We start from the raw sequence: 21,431 nt of genomic DNA, 5'->3' as shown, positions 1-21,431 counted from the left end.
CATTGAGTGTAAATAATTGTCTTCTTTTAAATAGTCATTTTTTAATTCGTCCTGCGTGCATCAGATGACGTTCAATTTTTCTTTATCACTCGGTCTGGAGAGCGCATTGCGCTGGAAAGTGTTTCCAGAAAGGAGACGGGAGAGCTGAGGGAGAAATGGGGAAGGTTGAAAGGGAAAATATTTGAAGAGGGCGGGCCAAGTTTGTTCTTCGTGGACGGTCGTTGTCTGCGGTGGCGGCGTCGGAGAGTAAGGAACCGCCTGCCACATCAGCGCTAAAGGATGAGGGAGGAGAGGGGGATGTGATAGGAGGTCAAGGGTCGCGCCGAGTCCGTGACTCCAACTGGTTTTTGCCGTGATTCGTCAACCTCGGCAGACTGCAATGTCAAATCTATCTCCTCTCTTTCCCCACTCTATGTTTTTCATCAAACGTGACTCAGTGGTGTATAAGGAAGCCGTGAGGACAGTCAGCGTGGTAGACGCAGAGCAGTCAATAAAGCGCTGTTCACGTTTACAATGGAAACATCGTAAGAATGATTCGTCCCACGGTATGGATGACGGTGCTGCTTTCTGCCGGAACTGAAAAAAGTACTCGTTCCTGTCTTTTATTTGTCGTGTTTTTCTGTTTGTCTCTTTATATTTTCTTTTGCAATTAATGAATGAATTTGATAAATATTACTATGGAGGTCTTATTCGCTGCCATAATCCATTTGTTAGCTTCTTTTTAGTGTTTAGCCTTGTGAGTAATTTTTAACGAAGCTTTATCTAACGTGATATATTTTTACTGCAAGGGACGCGATTTCCCTTACGGTAAAAATATAAGTTTGATGAAGGCGAAGTATGTTTTTTACTTATGTAGATCACTTTCTCAGTTTTAAATTTCATCAATTATTTTATTCAGCACCTGCATAACTTAAACGTGCTTTCATGCAGAAGTAGCTCTAATTGACGGAAACTGAATATATTAACTCGAGATAGCTTCTGAAAAAAATTATCTCGTATGCGTACATTTGAGTTTGTAAATGATCTTGTAGGTTCTGTAAATTATGTAAAATTGTATAAATGTAAATTATATTAATCGGAGTCGAGCGATTAAAGATGAAATCTACTTAAAAGTACTCCAAGAAACGTAAAATGAATTACTAACCTATAAATGAAATCTTTGGCTGAAATGTCAATATTGAATAAAAATGATGGACTTTGGACGGTGCGGATATTGGTATTAATGGAGTACATTTCCATTTCATAGGTGTGGAAAATTTGCTAATTAAAGTTGAGCAATTAGAATGTCCCAGATTGCATCCACGCGGTAATTTTTACGTCAATTATATCTTTTTCCATTCGTGACGTCCTAATTGCAGCCTTGAGTTTTTTTGTTCTTATCGTAACTTCATCTCCTGTGAACTAGTAAGGAAAATAGATAATTTTTTCTGGCTCTGGCATGATGCATAAAGTATAAGAGCACTTGATAATTAGTGGTATTCCATTAGAATCACGTTTCTATGTCGTAAAGGATCTATTTATTTTTGTGATTTGCTCATTATCTGGGCAGAATGACCCTTGCTATCCCTCATTTGCCTATAAATAATGACCTTTTCTAAAACTTTCCCCTCTAACTTTTGCCATGATAATATCTACAACCGTCTATTGCGTTTGAGCTTACGTACTTTCAGCTGTTTTCTTGTACTATATTCCATTCTAAAACTTCCTCTATTAGCCAATAATGCCGAGCTTTTAATTCCTCTTTATCCTCCCTGTCCATCTTATTTTCTACGTCCTACTGTCTATGAATAGCTATATCCTGAAAGCCTCGGCGCCTTTTTCATTCTCCTTTAAAGTCCACGAATCCAAAAAGTAGTAGGGAGCAGAAAATAGGCAAATGAGGGATAGCAGGGGTCATTCTGCCCAGCTAATGAGAAAATCACAAAATTAAATAGATCTATTTTCCAATCGGTTCTTTATTTCTTTAGCAAAATTTTCTTAATTTGACGCCTTCCTTATAAGTCAACTCTTCCTTATCCTCGTGTATGTTTTTAGTTTTTCAGTATTGAATAATTTTCCTCCAATGCAATGCTTATATCAAGTACACATTTTTTTTTGCATTTTTACATTTTACAACTGCTTTGAGTCAAGCGTATATTTCCATGGAGAAAATACGTATTAAGTGATGGATGGCTAGACTAAAAAGATTTTATATACCGGAAGTCTAAGTATCATACTAATGCCATAGAGACACAGAAAATATTAATTCAGACAATCGAGGAAATTTGTTCACGTGTCTATTTTCCGTCATGATTTTTTTGATATTTTGTAAGCCTGGTCCTTATTATATTGGTGCCCCCCATAGATAGATGATACACCTCAAAATTTAATGAGAAATTTTATTTCCTTCACTTTCATGCAAGTTGATTGATATAATAAGAAATGTTTTTGACGCCACTACTGCCAATAGCATATATAGAGATAGCGTTTGAATGAGATTATTCACGATAATTGAAGTGGCATTTATTGCATAGAATGCTTCTAAATGAAAAAATCAAGTAATAAGTGAATTTTTCCCTTACTACAATGTCCTATATTTTTCCGGTGACGCCTTTTCGTGTATTTTTCATAAAAAATTCTCTTGCATAAGTTGATGTTGATAGTGACTGACGTTGGGAAGTTATCGAAGCTCTTGCTGGAGGGCTTTAATTTATTTTATAATGATCTACTACATTAATTCAAGGAATATACCATCATTCTGATTCATCTATTGTTTTTTTTACCTTAAATAAGACTAGAGAAAATTATGGAATGAAGAGGTTCGGACGAATGCAGAACTTCTGGGAATGCTAAGGGTGACAAAAAGAAAATATGAAGGCGATATCACGAACAATTTGATCGAATCTGTCCTCGTTACTATTCGCTTTACACACCAAAAAATTATAGTTTCTAATTCGTAATAATTGTCTATTCCATTCTAATTTATTGAATAATTTAATGTCTATTTAGAATTCAAAATCGTGGAAGACTCAAACCAACCCGTACATGACAATTGAAGCGTTGACATGGGAAAGGTAGTGAGTCAGAAAAAATCGAAATTTCATTTATTCATGGAGAAGGCAGTACTTGTACATGCCAATGGCATGGAAAAGGTAGAAATTGAATTGGTACAGTATATCAGTCGCCTATGCTGACGAAGTTTGCACAATATTATAAACTCACATTGTTGGCAAACCTCTTTCTATCATCTCCTGTAAAATTACATTTCGTAACTTTTTACCTTCCTCATGTAAATATGGGCGTATCCAGCGAGGGGCAGAAGGGACAACTGCCCCCCTACGAGCGAAAATAAATTTAGTTCTAAATAGAAGTTATGAAGAAATTTTCCTTTTGAAGAAAAATGATATTAGGATAAGTGGTTTTCCTCCAATGCAATGCTTATATCAGGTACACATTTTTTTGCATTTTTACATTTTACAACTGCTTTGAATGAAGCGTATATTTCCATGGAGAAAGTACATATTAAGTGATGGAGGGATAGACTAAAAAGATGTTATGTACCGGAAGTTTTAGTATCATACTAACGCTTTAGAGATATAGAAATAATTAATTCTGGAACTATAATAAAAATCATTATTTTTTTCAAGCAAATTAATTATAAGAAACTGATAATTTTCTGCCATAATTCTCTTAAAATTTTGGTTTCATAAGCCTTTTATATGCAAACAACTTGAACGACTACGTCTACTTTTGCCCCCCTCCTAGTTTTGATTCTGGGTACGCCCATGCATGTAATCGCCCCAATTATTCAGCTTTTAAGGATTCTCGCTGCTTTATCTAAAGATAATTGATTTGCAATGCCTAGTAAAATATTTTTTACATCAGCGAAAACTGTCATCTCCTATTGGTTTTTGTTAACCGAATGAATATCCGAGCGAAAATGCTGGGCCGAAAAAGATTCGCAGGAGACAAATTCCAATGGGGGACTGGAGGGAGTCAGGAAAAGAAAGAGATGAAAGCGATAGCCCTAAGGGCGAGCCTCGAGAGGATTTTATTTTAGCTGGGGAGCAAAAGTGGCGGAGGAGAGGGGGCTGGGGACGAGGCGATGGCTGCATATGGCCCCGTTTCATCGCCCACCCCTTCATCCGAGGGTTTCAGTAGAGGTGGAGAGGGAGGAAGCATGAGGAAATCGTCCCAGTCTGTCCCCCAACCCTATCTATATTCTTCCCTCTCTTCTCCGTCTATCTCTATCTCCAGAACGAGGCGTACGTGACTTTTGAGTCGCCAGTCTCCCAACCGGGACCATATCCCCCACCGTCGACTCATCCCTTCGTTTTCCGAAAACCGCCGCGACGACTCGGAATGGCCACTTGAATCCTATTCGAAATCCTCGGCGGAGGGCAACGACTAGGATGTACTCCTCCTCCCCCTCTCCGCGCCAAGTTTAACTCCTACGACGACGGGTTGTTTAAAACTTAAACTCGGGAGTTCTCCATTAAACCTGATTATTCCACCGCAGTTTCTGCCTAACCAGAATGATTTTATCCCCGAGGCAAGGAGTTTTCTACGTTTTTGTTTCATTTCATTTTCACGGGCACAGTTTTAAAATGACAGGAAGTGCAGATATGTCCATTTTTCCTGGTTTCTAAATTGATAAGTAGTGCCCTCATTTTCATCGTGGAAATTGATATAGTTTTATGGCAAAGGTACAGCAGTAAGTGAATTTAACGATCGCTCTTAGAAATTCCAGTGAATTCATTTTGACCTATGGCAATCATTCGTGGTGGAGTTAAAACCGAATGGAAGGTTAAACTGGTTTATATTTATTGAGGATTTTAACAGGGCCTTGAAATCACTGTAATTAAGAACTATGGAGCTATGTAAAACAAATGATCTATTTGTAAGATTTATACATTTTTTAGGCAAACTTCCATCCATGAGGTTAACATAAATACCCAGAGTCCACCGAAGTGGTTTCGAGTTTGCCACGTTTCTGCAACATTAATGAAGAAACAGGAAATCGTGGTTGGTGTGAATTTCTGTTTTATTTTACGAAATCATGGATAATTACTGTGATTCATCAGTTTGAAATAAATGTTGGGCTCAATTGTATCATAATTGCCCAGTATGAATTGTATCAGAGAGTTTCTTTAGGCGGCTTTTTTGATCGGAATTGACTCTTTGTCACTTGAGCACCACTGAGATGCATGTAAATATAACGCCGTGAGAAGTTTCTAGAGAACTGATTTCAAAGTCTTAGCTTCAAGGACCAACAGTGTGGAGTTCGCGGCGACAGTGAATGTTCGGTGGTATTTAAATCCATTTCATTCGTGTAAAATGTAGCTAATATTTTCGAATATAAAAATGTGAGTAGTGCATTAAACATGCTGTCCAACCTTGACCGTAGCAATGTCTAAATGAGGATTACACGTATGAAGATAATTATTTAGCGGAATGCCTCTTCGCAATGAGAGGTGCTCATTTTTACTGTTTTCTTACATGCATTATGTGCGACATTTATCTATTTTTTATGAGCGTGGTCGGTTTTTATGTTTTTTCCCCACTATGTATTACCGAAGAACCGCCAGGGAATGAATCATTAATAGCACCGTTTGAATTCACCGTCTAAAACCTCCATATATCATTCGGTTTGTTATTCACCTACACGTCCTTTTTGCTTGTATGCCCACCCCACATTATTGGCATCCATTGGCAGATGTCATTCCTTTATCCAATTCTATGCTCGTGAAATAGGTATGTTTAGTACCGCATGCGTATCTGAAATTCCGTCCTGTTTTTCCACGCAAACCTTTTAAATACCGGAAAATTATCACATTATCCTTACCTTTTCCCTGTTTGTTTTGTGTCTACTAATTTTATCCGTTTGTGTTCATTGCGGGTGACAAAAAAGCTCTGCTACTTCAATTTTATTGCTGATTCTGAGGGAATAAATTGATCTCTCTCGTCTTTTTCTTTAGCTTAAAAATAGATCATTATCCCTTACATTGGTTAAATATGAGACCCTTTACCACGTGTTGCCAACGGAGTAGGTAGGCACCTGAATTGTTTTAATGGCTATGTCTAGGCCTCTTAACCTCATAGTTTTATTTCCTGTGCGTTACATTTACGCCTTACCGTTACACCGACTATCAGCCGTCTTCTGTCGTACTAAGTTCATCCTTTCCTCAGTTAGCCTAAATATTTTTTCTCGCTCACATAGGGTTCGTAGTGGTCACGGAAATCTAAACTGGGACTGAAAGTCAGAATCATGCCATGGAATAAGATTCTGGTCAGGAAAAATCTTCAGAGGCTCATCAGAGAGGTGAAAATATTATTTGAACGTACGGAAGATTGATGCGATCGAGCAGCAATGTTTGGATTCTGTTTCGGATGCGTTAAGCAATGGAAAGATAAGAAGGAGATAATGAGGTCATTGGCTCAAAGTTTGGCAGACCTTAAGGCCAACAGGGGTAAATTAGCAACTGAGAACGGTGTGAGTGCAAATAAGTGCAAACGATGAACAGATATCAGTTCAATGGTGTCAGGCTCAACTTTGTGGAAGTTGAAGTTCACAAATGAAAAAACGACTTCGTTTTCTTCCACTAATTTATTTTGACGGTACGACATGTTTCGACCTTGAGCGGTCATTTACGAGTACTCGTATACTTGTGAACAGATATCAGATATATATATTGTTATTTAACTACCTATTTCAGATTTTTAATCAATGAATGCTTAGATTTTTATTAGACCGTTTTGATTTGGGTAGTTTATTTCAAGCCTGCCGCGTGAATGGCAGTGAAATTTACATTACCCACCATGAGAATATTGTCCGTAGTTTGATTCTCTTGGGCCGGGAATCGATCCACGGACCTTTGCTATTGATTTCCGGATCAGTTCGCAGGCCTCACTGACGATTAGCACCGTTGAACCTCAGTATATTTGCATTCGTAATTATAATAACAGTATATCGTTGCCAGACAGGTCTGCGCAGTCGCCTGAAAGCCTTCGGTCTGTGGTTCGATTCGCGATCCAGGCGAATTTTTTTGGCTGCAATTAATTTGCCTGTTTATTTATTTTTGACTTTCAACTGAAATATATTACATGACAGGAATGAATAAAGTTTATTTCAAAATGTCCCTTGCAGCATTGTTTTGAGAAATTGCGACTGCTTTGTCATTGATAAAAAGACAGAGAAATAAATTAATTCGGACCGGAAATCAGGAGAAAAGTCCAGAAAATTGAGAATGAAAAGCTGGTGTGCACCATGTTATACTTCAATGCATCGCTTTAGAAATGGAAATTAAATTCGATATCATGCTTGGGGTTTTTGTGCGCCTTAACTAATTGGTAACACTGCAAAAACAAGCTCGAAAAGAAGCGTAAAGATTTGGAGATGAATTAAAAGGAAAGGGTTGAATTATTTTCAGTTACACGATTACTTTATTTCGTATTCGTATTTCTTATCCTGTACTGCATAGCCCCAAAAGTTCATGATTAAATGGTTGATAGAGTGATGGGTAAATGTATCACTTCGTGAATCATGAGCCCCACTTAGGACAACTTTTTTTTTTTAGATCTTTAGTATTTTTGGTGAAGCTGGTATGAACCCTACCGTACTTCAATGCACCACTTTAAAAATGGAAGTTAAATTCGATATCATGCATGTTTTTTTTCGTCTTAACTTATTGATTACACCGCAAAAACAAGTTAAGTAAGAAGTGCGAAATATTGAGATGAACGGTAATGCCAACGGTTGAATTATTTTCATTTACACGATTGCTTTTTTCGTATGCCTTTCTCTTATCTTGTAATGCATAACCCCAAAATTCATGATACAGTGATTTTGCATTCCGTGCACCGGTGCATGTGATTTGTCAGGGTTTCGATGGTAATGCTAGTGCATGAAATCCCTCGTTTCTTCGTGTTTTTTTTTCGGTGAGTGGGCTATCCCAAAAACGTGCCACAGTGTACGAGAGCTCTCGGTGTGTACTCCAGCGTAATGCATCATTGAAACTCGGCAATCTAGGATGCATGTATGTGTTGAAACGCATTGATGGGTGGCGTAATTTAGGTTTTGCGGTCACGAACCCGCCGGATTGCCCGGGCGTGTGTGCTTGCGTGTGCTCGAATCACAAACAGGCTTTATGCACATGAAATGAAGTTTCCGGGCTAATATTGAACTTCTCTAAGCTCGACACCCTTTGAGTTTTCCACTGCGAGGTAGCGAGAGTTTACGGCCGAACGTAGGAAGAATTAAAAGATGCTTAGTCCTCGCATATTTGAGGATTATGATGGATTGGCTAAGTGTCTGCGATAGCCGTACCAACATAGCCTGCGGTGACGTTTAAAAAACTTCTGCTAAGATAAATTCAGATGGTTGTCATGAAGTTCATGGGTAAATCGTGAATCATAAACCCTACTTGAGAGAAATACTGAGAACATTTTTTTACATCTATTTGGTATCTTTTTGGCAAAAAAGAGCATCGATAGTTATTTTAGTATCACCCCTCAGGAAGCTTCTGAAAGATTTACCTTTAGAGAAAAAAAAAAGCTTTTACGAGTATACTACCGGAATTGTTATTTTTCATTTCGTAGAAATGCTAAATTCACGGATAAAATCAGCGGATGTGTAATCGTAAAAGGTGGATAAAAAAAGATAGTCGATGGAAGTGAAGCTTTTCAAATCTACTGGCTTTCTAAAGGGGTTTACTCATGTGAAATAACCTTGTGTTGGGTGAATTCAGTCAAATCATTAATTTAATTAAATTCCGCTCCATTTGCGTGAACATTTTTCTTGGCACTCTGAATTTTATCCCACTTTACTGTAATTACAACTGAGCATGTTCCGTTTTACTCGAAAGAGACAATTTCATTCCAAAAATATAGAGCGGAGAATATTTATCTATTTTTTGTGGCTTTATGTGTGGCATTTTCATTCCGTTTTACTCGAAAAAGAAATTTTCAATTAAAAATATAGAGTATTTTTCTATTTTGCTTTGGCTATATATGTGGCTGTGCCATGTTATTATTTTATTCCCCTGCGTGAGCTGGTAAAACCTTTTTGAAAGTAAAAAGACCAAGTCCGTAGCGGCCTCGTTCTCTTCTGTTAGTGATATTAAAAAGGAGGCATTACGGAAAATCCGAGGTGTTTTTTGAGTGAACTCCATTTGCAACTCCTTATCGATTACATTTAATCAACTGCACCCCGAAACGGTCGGGTCGTAATTTTGTTATAACTCCCGGTGAGTTATAAAACCTCACCCCCGGGACCTTTCTTCGGAAACCATTTTCCTTCTCGTCCCTATCTCCCCTTTCTGTCGTCTCTTCCCGATAAAATTGACTCAAAAAGAGGCGTTCATTGCCTCAGGAGCAAATCCATTTCAAAATCTCTCTCTCCTTTTTTTTCGCCCTTCTTAACCAATTTTTTCCGTTTCCCTCCCACGCTCGGGAACGACTTACCATCACTCCAAAGCCCCGGACAAAGTGATATCCAATATTTTAAATAGCGGTTCATAAACGGCGTCTGGGGGGGGGGGGGGGAACAGTAGGGAGGCTAGTGGTAATTTTTTCCCACCCTCGCTCATATTTTTTTCGCCCCCGAACCATTAGGTATGCACCCTCCGGAAGGTTTCCCTGCGCCGTATGCATCAACCCCAGGTGCATTTTTAGAGGCAGGGTTTGCCTCAAAACATACTAACCCCTCCCTTTCCCCCTCGCTACCGCCTCCGAAGCGTTAGAGAAACAACCCCCGACTGGCTCGTTCCGCGTCGCTTACAGTCCAAACTCACACCCCCTGAAAAATAGTCCAACCCCGTCTCACGAGTGAACGTGTCCCCCTAAGCCTGTTATTCTCGTCTCCTTTTATGGCTGGTCTCTCGTTTCCGCCTGCTCCCTACCGTTCTCACGTTGAACGATTTGGCCCCCATTTTTCACTTCAATTCACCTTATTCCTTCTTTCCTCCTCCTCGCTTCATACCCCTTTCTTACCTCAAGTTTTTATTTTCCCTCAGAATCTTTTCCTTGACACATGTTAAGGCTCACAAAAAAAGTGAATACTGGAATTTTTCTTCTTCAAGTCGATAATTTTTCGCTTAAATATCACCAAAATGACTTGAAGTCGTTTAAACAGCAATAAGTTGCATTTCATGTAATAAAATAGTTTCTTTTTCCAAAATGGTAATAAAGTGTGACATTCTTGGAGTTTAAGTCTTCTATAAAAAACATATTTGCTGACGATTTGGAAAGTGATTTTTCAATCTTAATCCTTTAAAATGAAAAGATGAGAGGCACAGGAGTATATAAAAGACCTTCAAATTTAACAAATCAATTTTTCAGCGCAAAGCATATCCAATGACACATTGTAATAATATATTTTACATCTAAAAAATGGCAAACAATATATGACATACGTTTTATATAGTTATTTATTTTGTTAGTTGTTTAGTTATAACATTATATTTGTATTTACATCAACTTTAATTAATTGCATTGAAATATATTTTACTTAAACCATCTATTTCAGTTCTTTTATTAGAATTTTTTTTTTTTTCCTGTATTTATAAATCATTTCCTTAAATAATCCTTTTGATAGATTACGATCTGTGTCTAAAACTTCGGTGTGATCAAAGTCAAAAATGTATTTTTTATTTAGAGAATGGTTAACAGATGCTCAGAATTGTATGCTTTTTTTCTGGTAATGATTTGAAAACTTGATGATTTTTTTATGAAATCCAATTTTTTTGGAATTTGGTATTGAATTAAGCTTCGTGTATAAAAGTTTTTGCGCAGTTTTATGTAGAATTTCATTAATCTCATCAAGGAAGGGCTCTTAAGAAAAAATTAACTACAAGCGAGGTACGATTTGTCAAAGAACGCATAAGTCACTAGGTAAATAGGCTGCTTAGTGAAAAAATCAATGAACGTGTTCGTGTCATATTTTAAGTATTGCATAGTTCGAAATTAAATGAGAAAAGTCGAATGAAAATAGCCGATTTAATTACTTGGCCTATATATTTTTATGCGTACTGTAAGTTATCATTATAGAAGTCCTCAGCATAAGTGGTATAATTTGAACCAATTCATTGTACTATTATATTCATCCTGGTGAAACTATCTCTTAAATTCGTAAAAATTCGCTGTATCCTCTCCATGTTACATTGTTTTCCTGTGGTTACAATGGACGCAATATCTGCCTCTACAGCGTGTAGGTGAGTCATTGGTTGGATAGTTGGGTGACGTGGATGTACGCTAGTCGCTCCTTTGACGGACGTGAATGCACACCGTGCCTCTGACGGAGTGAATCCTCGCTGACAGCATATCAAGGGCGCCTGAGGCCGATGTCGTGTCTTGAGGCCTCGTCTACAGTGTCTTGACTCAGGGGGCTTGCCACATTCTCCTGCACGGTGGTCTTGCATAATCGGTCTGCCTTAGTTGTGTGGCGATGTCGGTAGGGTGTGGATAAGACTAGCGGGTGGACTACGTGTCTTCGCAGGTTGATTACGAGAGATGGCAAGTGAAACGAAACGAAATTGTTTCGTTTCAACCCGGAGGGAAAGGAAAATACGAGGCCTAGGCATAGTTTCGTTCCCGCACGAAATTAAAATCACCAAGGAGTTTAGTTTCGACGCGGGGCGAAAATTTACTTGTGGGAACGAAGCGAAATTAATCGAAACTCCGCTGATCATAGTTAAGTTTCCATCCCAGAAGTTGAGTGGAGGGGGATGAGAGGGGATAGTTACGACCCATTACGTTTGACATACGTGCAGAGAGGTTAAAACATGGAGTTAAAAATTGATTTGCCAATTTGCGTTCACCGTTCTCCTGTTAGTGGTAAAAATATGTGTGCCCCATGCATCAAGTGGAGGTAGGCCAAACCTCTACCTTATTCATCATACTTCATACTCGGTAAGTGGGTCGAAACGGAACAGTTTGAAGGTGAAGCACGTGGTCCCTCCGGTGCGGAACATTAACTGCGTTTCGTTTCGCCCCGCTTTAGCTCAGTTTCGACCCGAAGTAGTTTTGATTCCGATTCCGTTCCTACCCTGAGTTAAGCTCCCCGGGTCCATTTCGTTACAATTCTACATTTCGCTCCCGGGAACGAAACTATTGCAATTTTACTGGTTTTGACTTTCGCTTAATTTAAATTTCCATCCCCGTTCATTACACGTTGTAACGTTTTAAGAATATCCACTACTAACCAAACAAATAATTTTAGTACAATTCAAAAACAAGCTCTATATTTTAAAACTTTGTAGCAAAAAAAAACAACATCAAAAAGCCACCATGATTATCACAATCCCATTTATATTTTGTACTACCACTCACTGAACCACCGCCATGTACTGCACCATTGTGGATCTTGAGTTCTTCGTATCTTCGGATCTTGGCGCCTCCTTTTCTCTGCGTTCTCTTCTTCTCCCTGCCGATCTTGAATTCTGCCGTATCTCTTCCTCTGCTCTCTCAATACACCGCTACTTTAGTCTTTCTCCCGATCTTTCTTTTTAACACGTCTGCCTCCTCCTTCTCTCCATACACGACTGCCCTTTTTCCCTTCTCAACAATCTCCCCGTCCCTCGCTACCATTGTTAGTTTGAAATCACATACAAACAACATGGTGGCTTGTTTATGTTATGTTACAACGTGGTGGGGTTTTGGGTACGAAGGTGATACTATTATTTTACAACGACTTTCTGCTGATATAACAAATTAAACCGCGAAATAACAATAGTTGTAATCTACTGGACGTAAATTAACGATGAATTGTTTTGAATGCATGCAATAGAGACATTGATTCCATTTGTACCTAGTAATGAGTGTTACATTTGGTAATATAACTCAATAAAGTCAAAGTGATGGCTTTGGTAGCTTTGAAGGATAGCAGAAAAAAGTAGTTTGTATCAAAGTCATGCTGACAGGACCTGTGCCGTTTTAGTATGAACGGGCTTTTTGGTTGATTACTGTGACTAGGAATATTTTTGGGATTCTGTAAAAGTATGAGAGTTTTGAACAGTTGTCACATAAATAAATTTTTAATTAAAGTAGCACCAGAGTTCTTCAGCTATACCGTTAACGCTATATACTTACCGTTACGATGTGACTCTTAAGTTCTCTGTACATGCAAGGTATAGAGTGTGATGTACAGTTTGTCATAAAAATTCTTAAATATGACCCTGAAGTATCTTTAATCATAGAATGACATTATTTTTCCTAATGTTATAAATATGGACTGAAGGGTTTTAATTTCGTGGTTGATCAGAGAAAAAAATACTCTCGAAGTAAACTTTTGAGTGGGTTATCATTTTTCGATCATGCGGTTCACATTTTTTAGAAGTAAAACGAAATGATTAATCGTTATTCAAGAATGAAACCCATTAAAATGTGGGAGCTTAGGCTATTTTACGCATTGCTTTAGTGATAAAATCATTTTATGTGCTATTTTATGAATTTTTAGTGATACTGGCTCCCTGCATCTCAATTATCCCGCAAAAGAGCTTCTTTCCATCAAATTCACCTTTTGAATATTTTTTCTCTGCAGCGAAATCTGCTTTGTTATCCTGTGTGCACCCGTTCATCATGTCATTTCTTAAAAAATGGCTGATCTAGATGTATGATCTTGAAGTTAATTTACTTTTTAATGATTTTTTGGCTGATATTTAAAATAAGGTTTAATCATTATTTTTATTAATCATAACCGAGATCAAAATCTCCTCCCTAAAATAATTGAAGCTGAAGATCTTACCTGCGATAGCCATTAGAGTTCTGGTGTTAAATGAGTATTTACCATGCTATGAAAAGAAACTTGTTCATCTCAGGTAGTTTGCCTCGCCTATATTAAAGAGCAGATGACTAGAACAGTACATATTTTCGCGTCCAAAGCTTGTGTTGCAGAAAACATAAATCCTGAATGGCTAGTTTCATTCCTAAGTTATGGATCTTTTTTGCTTGTTGAGAGTTTTATGCGCTGGATATTACAATGGAAAATACTCGCGCAAACTAAAGTGTGTAACATATTCATGAGCATTGGTTTACTGCTTCGTGTGTGACGCAGTTTGAATCAAACCTTATTCGTTTTTCCCACCCATCTCGGTTTCTTTCCCGTGTTTGATAATGGACGGGCACACTGCCCGTTATCTACCGTCCGTAGCTATTTCATCCGGTCCCTCATTGCCGGTGTTTGCCGTGAGCATAACTTACTGAATACGTTTTTACCCCGTACACTATCTTCATATTTTTTTTAAATCATCACCGTGTTCCCTCAAGCAAGAAGTAGTTTTTTTCCTCCCCTCCTGGACTGTTTGAAACAGAGAGAGCATTTCCCATTGAAGGCTAGAACATTAAATTACCGCATACTTTTCCTTGATAAAATGGGTTGGCATGGGCAATAAAACCTCACTTATTCCCCATCATTCCCGCTTGCTGCTGTATCTCGCAATGCTCCTTACATGCCCTTCATTATTTCCTCTCCAAAACACATCTCCCTTTTAACAGCCCTCTCCCCTTTTTTATGTGTTCCATTCCCTCGCCGCCGTTATTTCACCTATGCCCTCCATCTCGCAAGGTGGTATGCCAACCCCCTCCCCCCCCGGAAGTGAATACTCCCCCCCTCCCGCACCCTCCTGCCCACCTACCCACCCACTCCATCCGTCACCCTGGGCTATTCTTTTTGGGGTGACTCATGCTCCCCCATCCGAAAAACCAACCCCTAAACAGAACCCTTACTCCTCCCTTTCACTCACCCCTTATTTTCGAAGCGGGGTGGCTATATCCTATCTTTTGCCTTCTCTCGTTTCTCCAGTTTTTAGAATTTGTTCGTTCATTTCCTATTTTTGATTTTTTCAGTGTATCTACCATATCTCTTACGGATTTATTTACCCCTTAAAAGCAAAAAAAATAATTATTATACTTGTGCACCTCCTCATTAACCTGCAAGCTGCTGCCTAGATGAAGGTGTTGGGTATGTTACGCACTTTAGTTTGCCTGAGTATTTTCCATTGTAATATATAGCCTATTGATCTCTCTGCAAGCAAAACATTTCATAACTTAGTAATGAGACTAGCTACTCAAGATTTATGGTTTTAGCCACAAAATTCTTCATCTTTACTTTCTAAAAAAATGTAGATTCGCATTGTGAAAGATTTGATTGTCTGGGTTTGACTTAGTAGTTGGCCAAGCCCTTTTATCTTCGGGCTAAATAAATATGGCATTTGTTCGCCAAAGAAGTTACATGACATGAATAAAAAGTAATAATTAATTTGTATTTCATCTTACCGGTACACTATAAAGCTCATCTTTTTCTATGCGATTGATGTTTCACGAAAAAATGTATTTTGCTAACATCTTCTGGAAGTTACTTTAGACACTACACCGCTAGGATGATAAAAAAATATTTCCTGATTCTACAAACATTAGTGCATGAAATTTCGAAGGTGATGAGATATCCGGCGGCGTGGGTTCCTGTTCATCGGCTTTCTAAGCCTTCTCCCTCGGCGTCTCTTTATATCCAGAAGTATGCTTGATCTGCGGATCAAAATTGACAAAAATTAGATATATAGGTAGGATTTGTGCAGACAAGGGTTGAGGATATTACATAATCGATGGCTAAGTTCTAACAACACGTATCTCAAAAATAGCAACTTTTCAGGAAAGCAAAATAAACGATTTATATCTCTAGCTGTACACTGTAATTAAAAACCAAAAATTAATAAAACTGAAAATGAAGTATACATTTGCAAGCAAAGAGGTGTTTTTTGCTTGAATTTAATTTTTTTAAATGTAATTACACTTTTTTAAAGATACCTGTCTCAAACCGGCCAAATTCTGAGATACGTGTTGTTAGAACTTAGCCATCGATATATCGTTTCATCAGATCAAAAAAATTTCCCGCGCGTTTGGACAAAAATATCTGCAGCAAGCATTTGGAGAAAAATTAATGGAATCCAGCTTTCTCATCTCCGCCCTTAGAAAAACGTGAAATGAATATCTTCGTCTCCAAATCCTTCACTTTCAACACTTTTGTATCTCATGAAGCAATATTGATTTTTGTGTCCAATTTTGTCCCTTAAATTTCATTGTGCGCATTTAAGCTCTCTTGAAAATTTTTCAAAAAGCTTTATGTACACAGTAGTACTTTCTTGTTTCTGTCACGCCAAGTTCCTTTTATTGTAGGTATATTGGCAGAATATTGTGGTAATAGTCTTAGGAAACGAACTTTAGCCGGCAAGAAGTTTTAGTTTCTTTTGGAGTTTTTGAGCAAATATTTCTAAATGAAGTACATACAGGCTCTTCCCCAAATGATTTTTTTCCAGTGTTAGATGAAAGGTATGAGGTCACTGACCTCACGTTCACTTATCTTTTTGAGATGCATTTTCGTTTGGCTATTAGCCTTTTATTTCTAGTTGAAACATTTGAAAAAAATAATGGTACTGCGAAATCTGTATGTTTTTATTAACGTCTATGAATAAATTAACGTCTATGGTTAAAAGTTTCATGGGTAGACCGGGTAACGAATGAGGAGATACTGGAAAGACTGGGAGTGAAAGCAGACCTGTGGAGTATTCTAACTGCAAGGAGAAGTAAATGGGTTGGACATTTACTGAGACAAAATACTGGATTGGTAAAAACAGTTTTAGAGGGCACTGTGGAGGGGAAGAGCGGCAGAGGAAGGCCGAGGTTGATTTATATCACCCAAGTAATGAAGGACATGGACTGCAACAGCTACCTATAGCTGAAGAGGCTGGCGGAGGACAGGCAGAGATGGATGACTGCTGCAAACCAACCCAAGGGTTGATTACTTATAGAAGAGAGAAGGGATGAATAAATAATTGGCCTTTGGCTAGATTTTCGATATTTCAATGCTTACTTGCATGCGTTTTCCCTAGAGGCTATGGATAGTAGCAGCCATTCTAATAGTTAAATAGTGATTGATAGAATAAGTAAATTTATTCAAGATATTGAGGAAAGATAGTGGGAAACCTAGTGCGAGCTCTGTAATACCTTTTGTGAAGGAAGTATGTGGTTTAACGGTTTATGCCTGAATTAACGGTATGCAAATCGAAAATTGCGTTGTAATAGCTATAAGATGGCAATCTCCGCCTTTTTGGTATTTTTAATTCGATAAGGATTTAAATAATGAGTATTTCTTAAGACCAAGGTTTGGGGAAAACGATTGCTATTCATACGGAAATGATGGGGAAGAGACATTCATCAAATAATTCTAGCATGCTTACCATGTAGACTCAATTTTTGTAAAACATGTCAAAATTTATGAGATAGAACAATAATATTAAAAACTTTTGACACGAGAAAAGCAATTTTACTTAACCTACGAAATAAATTCACTTTTTTATTACGTATCACAAGAACATAGATATAAAACCAATCAACGAGATTTTTTGCATTAAAAACCAAGGCTAATAGGTTCGGTTCTTTAATTTTTGTAAAATAAATACCTTTAGAGATGAGGATACCATCGAGAAAATATTTATCATGCCCATTCCTCAAACCTCGGATGAAAGCATTGCGTGTACTTACGGCACCCCGACACTTCGATTTCCCAAAGTATTCGAAACTTGCAGTGGGTCTCCCAAAGCAGGGAGCTTTCCTGTCTTCCCTTGCCCAGCTCCCTTTCCGTGAATGCATCGAGCCCCTTCACCACCCCTCTGCTTTATCCCAATCGTTCGGGGGGGGGGGGGGGGGGGGGGGCGGCGTATATTACCTCCTCCTCCTCCCTCGCTGCACCCGACCCGACCCATCATGCAACTAACCCTCCTCCTCCTACCCACAACCGCCTTCTCGCTGCTCTGTTTCCCTCCTAATCGCTTCCTGCACGACACACTGTTCCACGCCCACTACCGAAAACCCTTAATGCTTGCCCCCGCGACCACTTAGTAACCGCCCGCGCCGCCACCAGGGGCCTCCCCGTTAACCTTCCCCTTCCCAGTCCCACTCCCTCCTGCAGGGGTGACCTACCGAAAGTCCGGCCATTCCCGCCTAGAACCACCTCGGGGCGGTGAACTCGGGGGAAATGGATCTAAGAGGAGCGATTATCTAAGCGCCATTTGTTCACGGGCGAACCGAGCGTGGGGGTAGGGGAAGGGCAACGGATCCACCTAGAAGCAAAAACTATTTCGGAAATATTATGAATAAATGTGTTTAATCTATCAATCATCATTTAATCGATTGAATTTCTCTCACAATCTGTTATCTCCACAAGTGAAAACTCATGCAAATAAACATTGAAATAACGCAGAAACGCAGAAAGTTGTATAAAATATAAAAGCAATCCTAAAGTTTCCAAGGTTTTCTTCAAGCCCACAGAAAAATGGTATTAGTGTAATAAATTTTAATTATTTATTCCTGTACAGCTGTAAGAAACAGAGGGTTTTTGACTTAGCAAGAAAACCTACGCGAATGTCCATGCCCTGGATAGGGGCAACCTACCAAGACGGGACTCGAACCCGCGACCTCCTCGGTGGCAGATAAGAAATTCACCCCGCCGCCACCGAGGACTGCAAAGAAATTTAATGTAAAAGTAACAGAAGCGGGCGAAATATAGTGGAATGTCATCCTGTAAGTATTAAATGAAAATAGGGATGGCACTTTTCCACAGGTTTATTTAAAGTATGACGCGATTCAACCGTTAGGTCATTATCAAAACAGAATGAATATGAATGTAATATATTTACAAATTAAACCTTTTCGATCCAATAATGGTAACAACTTATGATTCACTGCTATGATAACGCAGAATTTTATTAAAATTTTGGTTTTATTCGCCGTTTTCTTGCTCATGTGCTACAGAATGAAATACTGTGGATAGCCTTTATTCTTGTTTAGTAGTACTCTTGTTAATTTGTACGCCCTTTTCTTGTTGTTTTTAAGATCGTGGTAAAGTAAAGAGGCAAAATACCGTAAATGATATTTTTAATTGCGGCCGGTGTCCCTTTCATATATTCCGGTGTGCAGAATTAGCAATTTTTTTCTACCTGAACACATGTGACTTCTTGGGAACGTCTTTAACCTAGTAAAATTGCAGGTAATTCCACTGGTTCTGCTAATTTAATGCAAAAGTAATGGTTATTTCATGGAGTAAACTAATTGATGATACTTTAATCGTACTTAGTATTCGATTGTGGTTTATTTCACTGGTGTTTTCTCTGTAAGTCAATATTGGCACTAGGAAGACGATATTCTCGTGTAGCGTAAAACTGACTTCGTGGCGCAACGGGACTGAACTAATTGATGGTACTTTAATCGCACTTTGTATTCGATTGTGGTTTATTTCACTTAGTGTTTTAGCTGTAAGTCAATATTGGCAGTAAGAAGACGATATACTCGTGTAACGTATAACTGACTCCGTGGCGCAACGGTAGCGCGTCTGACTCCAGATCAGAAGGTTGCGTGTTCAAATCACGTCGGGGTCATCTTATTTTTTCCGTTATCGGTTCCAATGGTGAGAAGTCCTTAACTTCCTTATGCGAAGGTTGCGGGTTTGAGTCATGCCTTGGCGGATGACCCTGGTGTGATGTTCGGAGTTCCGACAATTTCTGGTGTGATTTTTCTACGCCCTATTCATCTTATGGGTGTTTATGATATCTCATCATTATTTATTGATAAAATAAGTAAATGCCTTGTAAATGCTGTTTCGCGGGGGCGAAAAGAAAATAAAAAATAATATTTGATAAATAAAAGGAACCATAAATAACTAAATAGAGCTAAGTTATTTTCAACCCAGGATAAAATTCACTGTGGGATAATTATTTGAGTAGATCGGCATGCGAACCCGCATTTTCCAATTTCTGTTGTGATTTTGTACGCTTGACTATCCACTGATTCATTCTCTATGAAGAGAAATGACGAAAATAATACATCCTCATAGCTTACTTCTAGCCACCTCGATAGGAGTATGGGAGCAGTGCTGGGAAACTAGCCGTTAACATTATGGAAATAAAAGGAATTTCTTAAGGCATATTAGTGCTTTTACTATCGCCTAATTGTTGTTACCGTATGTACTTGACATTCCATGTAATAAACGAATTTCTAGGCCTATCCGTTCGCTCAAGTATGTCTCGGAGTCGACCGTTGGAAATATATTCCGGTATGGAACGAAGGCGTTGAGTTTAATATTGAAATTGGTCTTTTACTGATTTACAACAATATTTATACTGAAGTTATTGATGCTTAAAACGTGACTACCTATACAATTATAATCCGACGTTAAATATCCGATTTTAATGGTCACTCTAAAGGTCATCTATAACACCATTCAATGGTTACCCGTGCTTTCTCATCATGGGCAAAGGGAGGTAGAATCCGCCTCATCTGCTCTTACCCGCAGGCCACGGCTAAGTTTCTGCGTGATATTCGACCGCAAGTATGTCGGCTTACGGCGTTCCGAGGCAGGTTTACGTTGACATTTGCTGGGATCCTGGGCAGAAGTTTTGCTATGTGCAGGTACGAGTTAACTGTCCCCGCAGTCATCTTAATGTTAACTTCTTCGTCGGAAGCCCGATCCGCAGGAATCGTTGGGGAATGTTTGAAGCAGGTCTACGCCGTCATTTGCCACTGGGCTTAATCCCACAATAATGACACTTCCGCGAATGTTGTGATGATTATTCCCACTTCGCGAAACTCGCTCAAAACTAAAAGATAGTCTCTGAAAATCGTAGTGGATTGTGATATCGAGTGAAAGTTTGTAAATTGAAGTAATTTCTATTAAGAAGTATTGATTGATGGTGAAAGAGAATTTTTATATACCTATGTTTTGAGCAAGCTTGTGTCGCTACCGCGATGGTCTTATCAAATCTGTATCAGATGGTATATATATATGGTATATTTATCGTCACCGAAAGTTCAAATTTCCTAACGAACCTTATTTTAGACGCAAACTAAACAAATAATACGTGAAATGACCTGCATTATTCTTCCAACCACTTGGAAAATCGTAATTTTTTATTACCAATACAATTTAGGAAAGCAGGTTTCTTTATTAGTGCAAGTATAAGAAATATCAGTTTGGATTTATCTTTTATTACAATACATTACATCTATACTTACACGAAGTAGGAATGAGTGAAGATTTGAGAGAACCTGAATGATGTTGAGCTAGTTTCTCATTGCCGCAGTAAAAGTCACATCTGAGTTAGACTTCAAAAACTACTATTTATCTTCACTTGACACTTACTTTAGGAGGAGAACTTCGTAGAGAAAAAAAACGAGCGAAAAAATATTTTCATATGAACGACCATATTCTTCCAATTGGTATGAAAGACATAACTCTTTCTGGAATGGTCATTAATTTATCTTCATTTGCGCATGAATAATTACGTAGCTCTTTCTTCTCCCGACAAAAACTCCAAAATTGTCGCTCTGTTTCATGGAGATCGACCTCTTTGCAGTCTATTCCATTAATACTTTACCGACTTGATTTATTGAACTTGATCAAAAATAAG

General features: G+C 38.4%; 1 non-coding gene across 1 annotated transcript; it reads left to right on the top strand.

Annotated features, from left to right (window-relative positions):
- The first annotated feature begins 19,331 nt into the window (after positions 1 to 19,331).
- Trnaw-cca lies at positions 19,332 to 19,403 on the top strand. The gene has a single exon. It is a non-coding gene; the product is annotated as a tRNA-Trp (tRNA).
- Positions 19,404 to 21,431: the final 2,028 nt, after the last annotated feature.

Source organism: Ischnura elegans, chromosome 3 (assembly GCF_921293095.1).
Source record: "Ischnura elegans chromosome 3, ioIscEleg1.1, whole genome shotgun sequence".
Taxonomy (NCBI): domain Eukaryota; kingdom Metazoa; phylum Arthropoda; class Insecta; order Odonata; family Coenagrionidae; genus Ischnura; species Ischnura elegans.
Note: the sequence above shows the minus strand (reverse complement) of the source record. Positions and strands in the feature narration are given on the sequence as shown.